The following is a 13,641-nucleotide window of genomic DNA, read 5'->3' as shown; positions in this document are numbered from 1 at the left end:
TGATAGAAATAGCTGTGGGCTATAGGTACGTTCTTTAACCACAAGGTTTTTTGCCTATTAGTGAATAAATATATAGGCTAGAATCTAAAGAGACATGTCACTGGACAGAAGCTTTAGCTTTTTGGATCTCATAACTGGCATTCAGAGGTATATTTGGAATTCCTTAAGGTGTCATGACTAATAGCCATTGATATACTATTTCACCTGGAATTCATCTAATTGACTTTTCCCTTTTAGATACGTTATCAATAGCTATCAGCAGCAGCAGTACACATCTGGTGAGCCGCATGTCCTCAGAGAAGGGCTGTAGCTCAGTAGCAAAACATCTGCCTTGCATGCAAAAATCCCCTGCATTTAAATCCCCTGCAATTCAAAGTAGCACTGGGAGAGACATCTGCCTGAAACCCTAAAGAGCTGCTGCCAGTCAGCTTGGAGCACTGTTTTTCAATCTTGGGTCCCCAGATGTTGTCGGACTACAGCTCCCATCATCCTTGGCTGTTGGCTAGACTGGCTGGGGTTGATGGGGGTTGGAGTCCAACAGCATCTGGAGATCCAAGGTTGAAGAACAGGGGCATAGACAAGAATGAGCTAGATGGACCAATAGTCTAATTCAGCATAAGGCAGCTTCCTATGTTCCTATATTCTTATAAGGGGTGGTGAGAAGAAGTATCTGCTTTGGTTCTACAGTTGATCACTTTGATTATACAATCTGATGTTCCAACATTGTAAGTAACTAGATTAGGGCCATAGTCCTTTGTGAAAGGAGTTCACTTCATACAATTTTTCTTTTTAAATCTAAAGGACAGCACAAAACCAAGATTTGTCATTGGGGCATGGGTGGGGAAAACACACACACATTTGTAGGTTTAAGTGCAGAGTCCATAGTTTCTTTCTTACGCTGGTCTTTGACCAAAATAAATTATTCATTCATAATTTCTTTCTTTATTAAATTTATATCCCACCTTCCTCCCAGTAGGAGCCCAGGACAGCAAAAAACATTCTAAAATATCTTAAAAACAGTCTTTAAAATATATTAAAACAAAACATCTTGAAAAACATGTTGAAACAAAACATCTTGAAAAACATCTTTAAAAAAAAAAAGCTTTAAAAACATCTTAAAAAGCAATTCCAACATAGACACAGAGTGGGATAAGGTCTCTAATTAAAATGCTTGTTGAAAAAGTAAGGTCTTCAGTAGGTGCCAAAAAGATAACAGAGATGGTGCCTGTCTAATATTTAAGGGGAGGGAATTCCAAAGGGTAGGTGCCACTGCATTAAAGGTCTGCTTCCTATGTTGTGCGGAACAGACTTCCTGCTAAGATGGTATCTACAGGAGACCCTCACCTACAGAGTGCAGTGATCAACTGGTTTATAAGGGGTAAGATGATCTTTCAGGTATCCTGTATAGGGCTTTGTACACCAAAACCAGAGCTTTGAACTTGGCCCTATAGGTAATGGGAAGCCACTGCAATTCTTTCAGCAGTGGGGTGACATATTGGCAATACCCTGCCCCAGTGAGCAGTCTCACCACCGCATTTTGCACCAGCTGCAGCTTCCAGACCAACCTCAAGGGCAGCCCCACATAGAGGGCATTGCAGTAATCCAACCTGGAGGTTACCAGTGCATGGACAACAGTGGTCAGGCTATCCCAGTCCAGAAACAGCTGCACCTGTCTTACCAGCCAAAGCTGGTAAAAGCACTCCTAGCCACTGAGGTCATCTGGGCTGTACTAACAAAAATGAATCCAAGAACACCCTCAGACTACGGACCTGCTCTTTCAGAGGGAGTACGGCCCTATCCAAAGGAGGCAACTGACCAGTTATCCAAACTCAGGAACCACTGATCCACAGCACCTCCATCTTGCTTGGACTCCGTTTATTGGCCCTCATCCAACCCACCACCAAGTCCAAGCACCGGTCCAGGGCTTGTATGGCCTCTCCCAATTCAGATGTTACGAGAAATAGAGCTGGGTATCATCAGCGTACTGCCAACCCCTCACCCCAAATCTCCTGATGACCCCTTTCAAGGGCTTCACATAGATGTTAAACAGCATTGGGGATAAGATGGTACCCTGTGGCACCCCACAGCACAACTGCCAGGGGGCTGAAAGACAATCGCCCAATGCTATTTTCTGAAAACAACCCTGGAGATAGAATTGGAACCACTGTAAAACAGTGCTTCCAATACCCATCTCACCAAGTCAGCCCAGACGGATACAATGGTCAATGGTATCAAAAGCCGCTGAGAGATCAAGTAAGAATAACAGGGTTGCACTCCCTTGTCCTTCTCCCAATAAAGGTCATACTGCAACAGTACTTGTAATTGCTGCACCACAACCCTCTCCTTCACCTTCCCTAAAAAGGGGGTATTTGTGTCCTCTCGGTAATTGTCACAAACCGGTGGGTCCAGGATGGGCTTTTTCAGGAGTGGTCAGATCACCCCCTCTTTCAGGAAGGCTGGAACCACTCCCACCCACAGTAACACATTAACCACACCCTCGATCTACTCAGTCACACCTCCTCCTCATGCTTTAATAAGCCAAGAAGGACAAGAGTCAAGAAGACATGTGCTGGCTGCATTGTCGCAAGCACCTTGTCCATGTCACCAGGCTGCATCAACTGAAACTGATCCCAAGAAGTTGCAGCAGATGTTGCACTCGACACCTCATTGGGGACTACAGTAGATGTGGATGGGGCTTCAAGATTGCTATGGAAGTGAGCAACTTTATCCTTAAATTGCCTTGCAAACAATTCACAGTGAGCCTCCAAAGGGTCTAAAACTCCATTTCCTGGAGCTGATGTCAACAGACCCCAGACAATATGGAAAAGCTCCATTGGATGGCTACTTGAGGATACGATGGTGGCAGAGAAGTAGGCCTTCTTTGCCACCCTCACTGCCACACAGTAGATGGTTATGATCTTTTACTCATGCCCGATCATCCTCACAGCATGTCTTTCGCCACTTGTGCTCTAGCCATTGTCCAGCCTGTTTCATTACCCTTAGCTCACTGGTGTACCAAGGTGCAAACCGGGCTCCACAATGCCAGAGAGGACACTCGGGGGCAACCATGTCAAGAGCCCAATGCGCCTCGCTTTTCCACAGTGTGACAAGGGCTTCAACAGGGTCACTTGCTCTACCTACTGGGAACTCCCCCAGGGCATTCAGGAATCCAGTGGATTCCATTAGTCTTTGGGAGCAGACTATCTTAATCTGTCCACAACCCCTGCAGGAGAGAATCAGAGCTGTAAGTCTATTTTAGAGAAAGGAAGTGATAAATTTGAATGAAAAATCTGCCAATCAAGATGCAGGTTCCCTAGCTCAATCTGGGACTCAAACCTAGGACTTGTAATGGAGCAATCACTACAAATCAGGTTCTAAGCATTACATTCCCCTGATAGTCTTTGCTGAGGTGCCATGACGGAGAACCGTGTAATCGTGAATTTCTTCTGATATTGAATTAAGCAATATTTTTATCCTTTGCTTTCTTCTTTCAATTTTAGGACCTCCAGCCACCACAGAAACACCCTTTACATCTAGTATGTATTTACATAGCTTTATTTATTTATTATTATTGTTATTTATTTATTTATTACATTTATAGCCTGCCTTTCTTTTCATGATAGAAACCCAAGGCGGCTTACATACGTTTCCAGGCAGTCTCCCATCAAGGCACTGACCAGACCTGACCCTGCTTAGCTTCAGCAGGGTGCTGGACTCATGTGCTTTCAGACCGTAGCCTGGGACCTAGCTTTATCTTGTCTCCCCATCCCCACCCCTGTCGCCAAATTGCACTATTTGCTGTCATTGCTTGACTTAATTTGCTGGAATGGCCCTCAGTGTGGGGTAGAAAGGAGGGACCAATCCGGTGTTGTGGTACACATTTCAAATTACCTGGTTGCACCTAATTCACCCTTTCATTGGCCACTTACTCTGGCTACTCAATAACTGTTCCTTCCTTTGGCTCTCTCCTGCAGCTATTTTGTATATTATTTTAAAGAGATATAGATTCACAGTAAAACCCTCCTCTCCAGAGAATACAGCCCAATTCACTCTTTCCATGGTCAATTACTCTGGCCACCCAGTGGCATGGTATTGCAAGCAGGGTTAGGAGAAGCCAGATTAGGCTATATATACTCCTCATGCCCTCTTCCTTTGCATTTGTGCTGCTTGGGTTTCGGCATGTCCCATCACTTTTCATGTAAACATGCCCCACAGGGCTTTGGCTTGTTGCCATTGCTTTGGGAGGCTGGGATGAATGATTTTTTCCTGGACAGTGGGAGTGGGGGTAAATTGTGTTGCTTATGATTGCCATTGGCGAGCACAGTGTGAGAGTAGAGGATATTGGCAGTCATCCTCAGAGACCATTGCAAAATACACATTCTAAATTAAATCACCAGTTGAGAATTTTTAAAAAGTTTTATGATCTTGGTCTCAAGTTTTAAGAAGTTTGGGAAACTGTCTAGAAAACCAAAACTGTGTTACTGGTTATTGCTGTTTACTCAATAATCCTCGTTTGTCCACCTTTAACTTTCTTGAAAGCCCCAAATAAAGCTCTGAACAGTTTAACTACTAAATATAGGCCTAAACTTTACTTTTAGCTATGTTCTGCAACTGTCCATTTTGAACATTATTTAAAGAAAAACTGAGACCTTTTCTTCAGTGAAGCCCTCTTCTTCAGAAACATTCTTCAGATGTGTTCCAAGTTATTCCCTTTGTTTTTCGTTACAGTAGAGGAGCAGAAAGAGGAGGTTGCCCTTCTGAATGATGAATTAAGTTTTTAAAAAATAACTCTTGTGAAATTCAAAGGCTGTTTACTCAGCCTCCTTTCCTGCCTGGATGAGGGATTATACAAGAAGTAGTAAGGTTTGTCATCTCTGGTATGCAGAAGTAAATGGTCAGAGTTGTTCCTCAAATACACATGGAATGTACTGATACATAATATCAAACCATGATTCAACACATGCAGCCATGAACCTTGACCTCCTGGGTTATTCCCGATCTCTATGTGTGGATGTGAAAGTTGGACAGTGAAAAAAGCAGATAAGAGAAAAATCAACTAATTTGAAATGTGGTGTTGGAAGAGAGCTTTGTGCATACCATGGACTGCAAAAAAGACAAATAATTGGGTGTTAGAACAAATTAAACCAGAACAATCACTAGAAGCTAAAATGATGTAACTGAGGTTATACTTTGGACACAATGAGAAGACATGATTCACTAGAAAAGACAATAATGCTGGGAAAAACAGAAGGGAGCAGAAAAAGAGAAAGGCCAAACAAGAGAAGCCACAGACCTGAACTTACAAGATCTGAACAGGGTGGTTCATGACAGATGCTGTTGGAGCTCACTGATTCAAAGGGTCTCCATAAGTCGTAATCGACTTGAAGATACATAACAACAACAATAAATGGATGGGGCAAAACATAATTTGCCTTCAAACAAGGTTTGCTAACCAGAAACAAATTGTGATTTCTGGATGAAAGCAAAAACTGAGAACTGACTTTTGTCCTAGGTGAGGGGAAGATAAAAGATAAGCATGTTATATCTGAAGACAACACAGTGATCTGTTTATAACACAAGGGTGAGGATAAAGATGTATAGGCCAGTTATCAGTTCCAAACAACCCTGAAGCACCAAGAGTGGTATTCAACGAAATAATTGTCCAAGTGCTGCAACTTCTGCTTGTGCAATGGGACTTTCCCCATTCTCTTCTCCACCTGCACCCGTCACACACTGTCTGCTCTGGAAGATTAGGGAACCCCTCCAAACAAACTTAGGGAGCACCAAGGGGAAACAGTGGGGAGAACATTTTGTTGCACAAAGAGAAATTCCTCTGCTGATGAAATGTTCGCTTTAGTGCTACACTGAATACAACCCTAACTTCTTAAGCTTTCATTTTATATTCTGGCCCACTGACATACTCAGTCAAGGTTTGAAATGTTTAGCATTGACTGTCAATATTATATATTAGCAAATGAAAAATATGCTTACTGCATCAACTTTTGCAGAGGATTCAGCATTAGGAACCTCAGCAAGTCCTTTCTCCTTAAGACTGGTGAATGGAGAAGACAGATGTCAGGGTCGCCTTGAAGTCTATCATGATGGGAGCTGGGGGACCGTCTGTGATGATAATTGGGACATAGCTGATGCTCAGGTTGTGTGCAGAGAACTTGCTTGCGGAGAAGCCATTTCAGCTCCAACAAGTGCCCGCTTTGGCCAAGGGTCCGGCAGCATCCTCCTGAATTTCGTACAATGCAGAGGGAATGAATCTTCTTTTGAGGAGTGCTCCCATCCGGGATGGGGAGTCCATGACTGTAAACATAAGGAAGATGCCAGCGTTATCTGCTCAGGTACCTCTGATTATTTTCGGTACACACTTATTTGTAAACCAGCTCTTCTGTTGTTTTATTTATATTGTAAGGGCATGACTTTTCTTTCTCATTTCTATCTTTTTAATGAGAAAGACTAAGGATTTTCTTTATCTGATAAAGGACACTGAAGATTTTCTGTGAGTTGTGTGTGTGTGTATGTGTGTGTGTGCATCAGATCACCATTATGAATTTGTTTAAGGGCTGCATACCCATTGAACTAATTTCAATAATAATTTCATAGGCTACAGTCAACATAGATATGAGGACATGTCCAAGCGCCTAAAGTCACAAGTCTTGGAGCTCCATTACAAGACCCTGTTAGTGGGGTAAAGTTCTCTGCTTTTGGACCCGATAAACTGCTAGTAACTAGCATTCAGAGGTATACTGTCTCTGACTGGGTAGGCTCCATTAAGGTACCATGGCTAGTAGCCACTGACACTCCAGTTCACTTGGAATTCATCTAATTTACTCTTCTGTTTTCGAGCCATCATGAAAAGTTATCAGCAGCAGTACACATCTTGTGATACCAATGGGTAGAAGTACTTTCTCTGGGTCCATCCTGACTCTACTGCTTATCACTTACATTAAAATATCTGATGTTCCTTTCTAGTGAAGAATTAGATCAGAGCCATAGTGCTGTATGAAAGGGGTTCACTTCATGCCATTTTCCCAATATAAAACATAACACAAAGGAAAGCTTTTTCCTGTGGCAAGGAAATGACATGTTCTTATAGGTTTTAGTACAGGATCCAGAGAATTGAGTAAGGGTAGAAACACACTAACTGTTCTGCCATTTCCAGTGCATCTTCACCTCTTTCTTCTGAAAACAAAGGCACATGACACAAGTCAAACCCCCTTTTACTGTTAAACCAGGTGGGATCTGCTTGAGTGCATTTTTTAAAAAAATTCAGCTTCAAAGAGATTTCACAACTGCCCAGGAGGGGCCAATGGAAACGTTTTGATCTGATGACTAGTGTGTTTACAGCCTATATCTGCCAATCAAGATGCAGGTTCCCTTGCTCAGTCTGGGACTCAGTCTAGGACAAAGAATAGAGGCTTTGGTACAAAGCAGATTATAAATGTTACATTTTGTTGTTAGCTAAAGTGCCATAACTAGGACCCATATAACTTTCAATTTCTCTCTTCTAATGTTTAAATGGGCTTCATTTTTCTTTTTTGAATCCTTCTTTTCATTTTCAGGACCTCCAGCCACCACAGAAACACCCATTACAACTGGTATGTATTTACTTCACTTTATGTTGTCTTTTACAACAGAATTGCACTCCCTGTTGCCGTTGCTTGGCAGCATTCTACTAGAATGGCCCTCAGTGTGGAGTAGGGATGGATCTGTCAATTTTGGTTCTCTCAGTTTCTTACCTTTTAAATCTTAAATTTAGTTCTCCACACTTCTGCAGTGATTTGTGATTTTTTAAAACAAATCCTCATGAAAATTCAGATACGTGCACATTTTGAAGGATGACTGTGTTTCAGTTTTCATATTGTTTTGGAAAATGCCAATTTGGTTTGGCTTTAAATGCTAATTGTGGAAATCGCTAGTGTGGAGGGACCAGTTAGAAGGACCAATCGGGTCCTGTGGCACAAATGTCAAATTTCTTGCTTGCATGCAATTCTCCCTCGTTCCTCTGGCTACCTATTGGCTCATTTTGGAGGTTGAGCTTGGGCAGGGGGGTTGAGGAAGCTGTAATGTGCTCCTTGTGTTGTTCTGCTTTGTAGCGGTGCAGCTTTAGACAAGCTCCATCAATTTTACCCTTAATCATGACACATTGGATTCATCTTGTTGCCTCTTGTTTATGGGACTTGGAAGGATTTTTTTTTATCAGCAATCACAATTGGTTCAGACATGTGGTGACAGATTGTTTTGCCTTCCTCACTTTGCTTTTTCATTACCTCTTCAACTGTGTGGACTGTATTGAGGGTTTAAATTATCAACAATTTGTTGTGCTATTTCCAGTTGCCATGGGCCTGGGTCCTGAGTACAATGTAAGGTGGGACACCAAGGCTGAAACTGGATATGGGCAGAGCAATCCAAGCCCCTGATCTGCCGTGCTGGAGAGGGTTTGGATGAGGCAGATCCACTGCCAAGAAGTGTTTCAATGTGCCTGTCCAAACTGTGATTTGTCAGAAGCTACCACTGGTGGTATCCCCACTGGTTGTAGCCAGCAGAAACCTCCAAAATGGAGGATTTCAGGGGCAGGGAAGGGGCAGGACTTGGCAACCACACGATTGGCTATATCTTGAACCCACCCTGCTACCATCACATGATGGCAATAGGCTCGATCTGGGTCTCTTGACTGCACTAGCCTGGCAGCTGTCACAGCAAAGTGGCATTTCCCCTCTCCTAGCTTCTGGCGTGGCCAGCAGAAGCAATGGGACTGTGGGTTCACTGGTGGTTATGCCACCCCATTCAGCCCTGCCACGGCACTTCGGATTTGATTGCTCCTTAAAGCACTTGCATCAGGAGTCAGAACCAGAGTGGGTACATCTATTCCCCTGAAGGACTTAAACATTTCAGAATAAGACATGGCTCCATTCCAGCTCTGGGCCAAGTTTTACTCTTGACAAATGTTAAGAGTATATGTTAGAGTAGAGGAAAATACATCTTCAGAGGACACTGCAAATTCTAAATTAGACCCCCTACATCTAGAAATGTTTGAGGTTGAAGAAGGGATTACATTTTTGGGCTCCCTTTTTAAAACATGGGTAAAGCTTTCTAGAAAACTAGGGTTGACTGTGTTGGTTATCTACCTATTACTCTTATTTGCTTGCTAACCCACATTTGCCCACCGTTAACTTTTGGCAGAGCCCAAATTAAAGCTGTGGATGGTTTAAATTTGAAAGTCTATGCATTCCTTTTGGCTTGGTCCTGCAAATGCCCACATTGCATGTTATTTGAAAGAGAAAGAGATTCATAGTAGAGCTCTTATTATTCCTTTTCTCTTTTTTGTGTGTGTTGGGGCCGCAGAAAGATAAGTTTACACCCCCATAGAATGAATTAAGTTGAAAAATAAGGAGAGAGCTCTTTGGAAACTCAAAGGCTCTTTACCCTGCCTTTTTGTGGCTGAAATATACTAACGGTAGCAAGGTATGTCATTGGTGATATGCAAAGGTAAATGAAGGTTAGAGATGTTCGTCAAAAACACATGGGTTTCACTTAGACTTGATAGTCCATGATTCAGCATTGCAAACAGAAGCAGTGTTCTCTCCACCCCCACCCCCAATATGAATTCTCCTCCTTATAAGTAGCTTCTGAACGTCCACCAAACCATAGTCCTTTATTATGTTCAAATCAATCAAACAATGAAAAAATTAAATGGACTGCCTTCAAGTTGATTCTGACTTATGGCAACCCTATCAATAGGGTTTTCATGGTAAACTGTATTCAGTGGTGGTTTACCATTGCCTTCCTCTGAGGCTGAGAGTCAGTGATTGGCCCAAGGTCACCCAGTGAGCTTCATGGCTGTGTGGGGATTCGAACCCAGGTCGTAGTCCAACACTCTAACCACTACACCACACTGGCTCTCAATCAATTTTTTTGCACCAGCAAAATATAACTTGTTCACAAACAAGAAATAAATTCTGGGCTGTGGGTTCTAATGAAACTATAAATCTAGAGTTATTTTCATTGGCTGTATGTGAGGGGACTAGATAAAAGATAAGCATGTTACAACTGAAGGGCAACACTGTGACCTGTAAATAACAAAAGGGTGAGGTCAATGATGTGTAGGTTCATATTTATTTATTTATTTGTATTTATTTAGAAAATTTCTTAATCACTTTATAATCAGAGAATCTCAAAGCGATGCACAAACAATAAAAATCAAATACAATGGGACATAATTTCAGAACATTGTACAAAGTCAGGGTTCACTACCATACGAAATAATACCAAAACCATATACAAAAATACAAATAAATACCAAAAAAGAAACTCAATATAAAATATAACATATAAAGATCAGATATAATATAACAGAATTCAAAAGCAATATACAAACTGGAAGTCAAATACAATACAAAGATATTGAAACAATATACCAAACAAACTCAAAAATAAAACAAAACTAAATAGATCTCAAAACAGTATACAAACAGCCCTGAAGCACTAAAATCTTCATTGTATATATAAGCCCACTGACATAAGTACTAAATCAAGGTTTGAAATATATAGTGTCGACTGTCTATATTTTAAATAAAGGAAATATATGTTGCATTCTTCATCTAAATACTGGTATAGCACAGTGGAGCGGAGAGCCTGTCTGGGAGTCCAGAGTCTGCGAGTTCAAATCCTTGCTTGTATCTTCTCGGTGTAAAGGGTCAGCAAAAGATCACCCTCACAAGGAGTGGCTCAGGGGTTACGTGCCCCGCCACCTGTATAGCCGTGGGCAAGCTGCATAGTCCCAAGGAGCCCAGTTGCCCCCCAGCTGGCAGTTGCGGACAAGGAAGGGACTGGCTTGTGCAACTATGGCAAGCTGAGCAGGTCCTAGCCAGCTGGGGAGGACTAGCCTCAGAGGGAGGCAACGGTAAACCCCCTCTGAATACCACTTACCATGAAAACCCTATTCATAATTTGGGATCGACTTGAAGGCAGTCCATTTCCATTTTTCATTTTGTATTCTTCATTAATGTCTGCAATAGATTCACTAATAGGAACCTCAGCAAGTCCTTTCTCCCTAAGACTGGTGAATGGAGAAGACAGATGTCAGGGTCTCCTTGAAGTCTATCATGACGGGAGCTGGGGGACCGTCTGTGATGATAATTGGGACATGGCTGATGCTCAGGTTGTGTGCAGAGAACTTGCTTGCGGAGAAGCCATTTCAGCTCCAACAAGTGCCCGCTTTGGCCAAGGCTCCGGCAGCATCCTCCTGAATTTTGTACAATGCAGAGGGAATGAATCTTCTCTTGAGGAGTGCTCCCATTTGGGATGGGGAGTCCATGACTGTAAACATAAGGAAGATGCCAGCGTTATCTGCTCAGGTACCTCTGGTTATTTTTGTACTCAATTATTTGTAAAACATCTATTCTAGATTTACATTTGCAAATATGGAAGTTATCTGGTTTTATTATAAGGACATAATTGGACTCTTATAAGGACATAATTAGGCTTTCTCTTCTGTTTCTTAAATTAGAATATCTTACATGCACTACAGAGAGACATCTTTACACTAATAAGTGCTGGTGAAGTTTCTCTGTGCACATTTTTATATCCTACCAACATTATCCGTTTATTTGAAGACTACACGCCCACTGAACCACACAGACATGATAATACAGACATGATAACCTACTTTCTGTAAACCTACTTTCTGAAAATCTGAACAGGGCTCTTGTGCCCTGTAAATATTTAAACCCTGCAGTCAGCGATATATAGGTCAGTCAGCAGCTGCAAACAGCGCTGCAGGGAGGAGGAGATGGGGAGGGGAAAGGACATAAGCATATTATGTCTGAAGTCTACTAAGTAACCTGCGAATGACAGAATCAAAAAGATGACTGTACTGATTAGCTGAAAAAACAATCATGCTGCAGCTCAGAAAAATAGATTCATTTCAAGCAATAGCTAATAAATACCATACACATTTTCTTTGATCAAGAAATGTTTCTCAAAACTAATTGGGATCTCCAAATCTGTGCCACTGTTTTCCTTGTCCTTCCCCCCACCTTGGTCTTTTACAGCAGGTTTGCACATGAATGACCCAAGGAAAAGGTCAAAGATGTGTAGAATGGTTAATAACAACCTTGAAGCACTATCTTTTTAAGTTGTATAGACAAGCCTGTTGACATGAATTTGATGACATACGTTTGAAACATCTGGTGTTGTACACTGATTTTCTTTTCTGTCTTTCAAAATATTTTAGGCATTCATCTGACGTCAACAGAGGAAAGTGTTACAACTAGTAAGTACAGATAAGAACATAGGAAGCTGCCTTATACCGAGGCAGACCATTGGTCCATCTAGCTCAGCCTTTCCCAACTAATGGGCCACCAGATGTTGTTGGACCACAATTCCCATCTTTCCTGACCATTGGCAATGCTGGCTGAGGCTGATGGGAGTTGTGGTCCAACAACATCTGGTGGCCCACTAGTTGGGAAAGGCTGATCTAGCTCAATGTTGTCTACAGTGACTGTCCGAACTTCTCTGTGATTTCAAGCAGGGTTCTCTCCCAATCTTTGCAAGGAACCCTGGAGTATAAATTTAGATTTAAAATATATATATATATTTGTTTCATTGTTTTAGGACCTGTTTCCTCTACTACAAAGAATCCCATTATAATTAGTGAGTATTGATGGAGTACTGGGGGCATTTGGGAATTATTAGTATTATTCTTTCAAAATAATGCTCTGTCATTTTGCATATAAGAGCATCTCCATGGGAGAGATAAGCCCTTTTCAAAAGAATGGCTCATTTTATTAACATGTGAGCAAGGCTGTACCAAGCAGCCCTTTCCAGTGAGACCCAGTGTGATGTAGTGGATAGAGTGTCGGACTATTACCTGAAAGACCAGGGTTCAATTCCCCCACTCAGTGATGAAGCTTCCTGGGTGACCTTGAGCCAGACACAGTCTCTCAGCCTAACCTACTCACAGAGTTGTTGTGAGCATAAATTAGAGAAGGACCATGTACACCATACTCTGAGCTCTTAGGAGGAAAGGAGGAATATAAATGGAATAATAAATATAAATAAAATGCCCAGATGTTGCACACTCCAAGTAGCCCCATCCCCTGGCATCCACACCTAAAGCTTGTAGATCTGTAAGCATGGAGCAGTATGAGTAAAGGTTCTCTTCGTGGTCCCTGCAGATGTTTGCACTTGCCTGGGCAGATTATAGGAGGTGAAGCTACTCAGAGTGAGGAATGTGGGGGCGTATTTAATTGGTGTGGCCTCACTCCCCACATGCACATTGATGGAATGTATGAACCATTCTTCTGAACAGGGCTAGGAATTTGGCTGTGAAGATGCTGTTTCAGCTCCCAATAAGGTCTCTGGCTTGGACAAAGCTCAATGAGCATGCTTACAGATGATGTGTGAAATAGTTCGACTACCTCTTGCACAGTGTTCCTTCATGGGGATTGAAAAGAAAGGTGTGGCCTGCAACAAAGTGCTGCTGTGCATCCCTGTCACCTAGCCAGAGTGGTCCTCTGGGTTCCTTCCAGCTAGTCATGCTCTCCTCCACAATAGTATAATAAACTGTAAGGAGGTCAGGCAGGGCATTCCACTCTACCACAACCCATTTTCCTGTTCTTTTTTCTGACT

Source organism: Rhineura floridana, chromosome 7 (assembly GCF_030035675.1).
Source record: "Rhineura floridana isolate rRhiFlo1 chromosome 7, rRhiFlo1.hap2, whole genome shotgun sequence".
In the NCBI taxonomy this organism is placed as follows: Eukaryota; Metazoa; Chordata; class Lepidosauria; order Squamata; family Rhineuridae; genus Rhineura; species Rhineura floridana.
The sequence above is the reverse complement of the archived record's forward strand: the minus strand, read 5'-3'. Positions refer to the sequence as shown.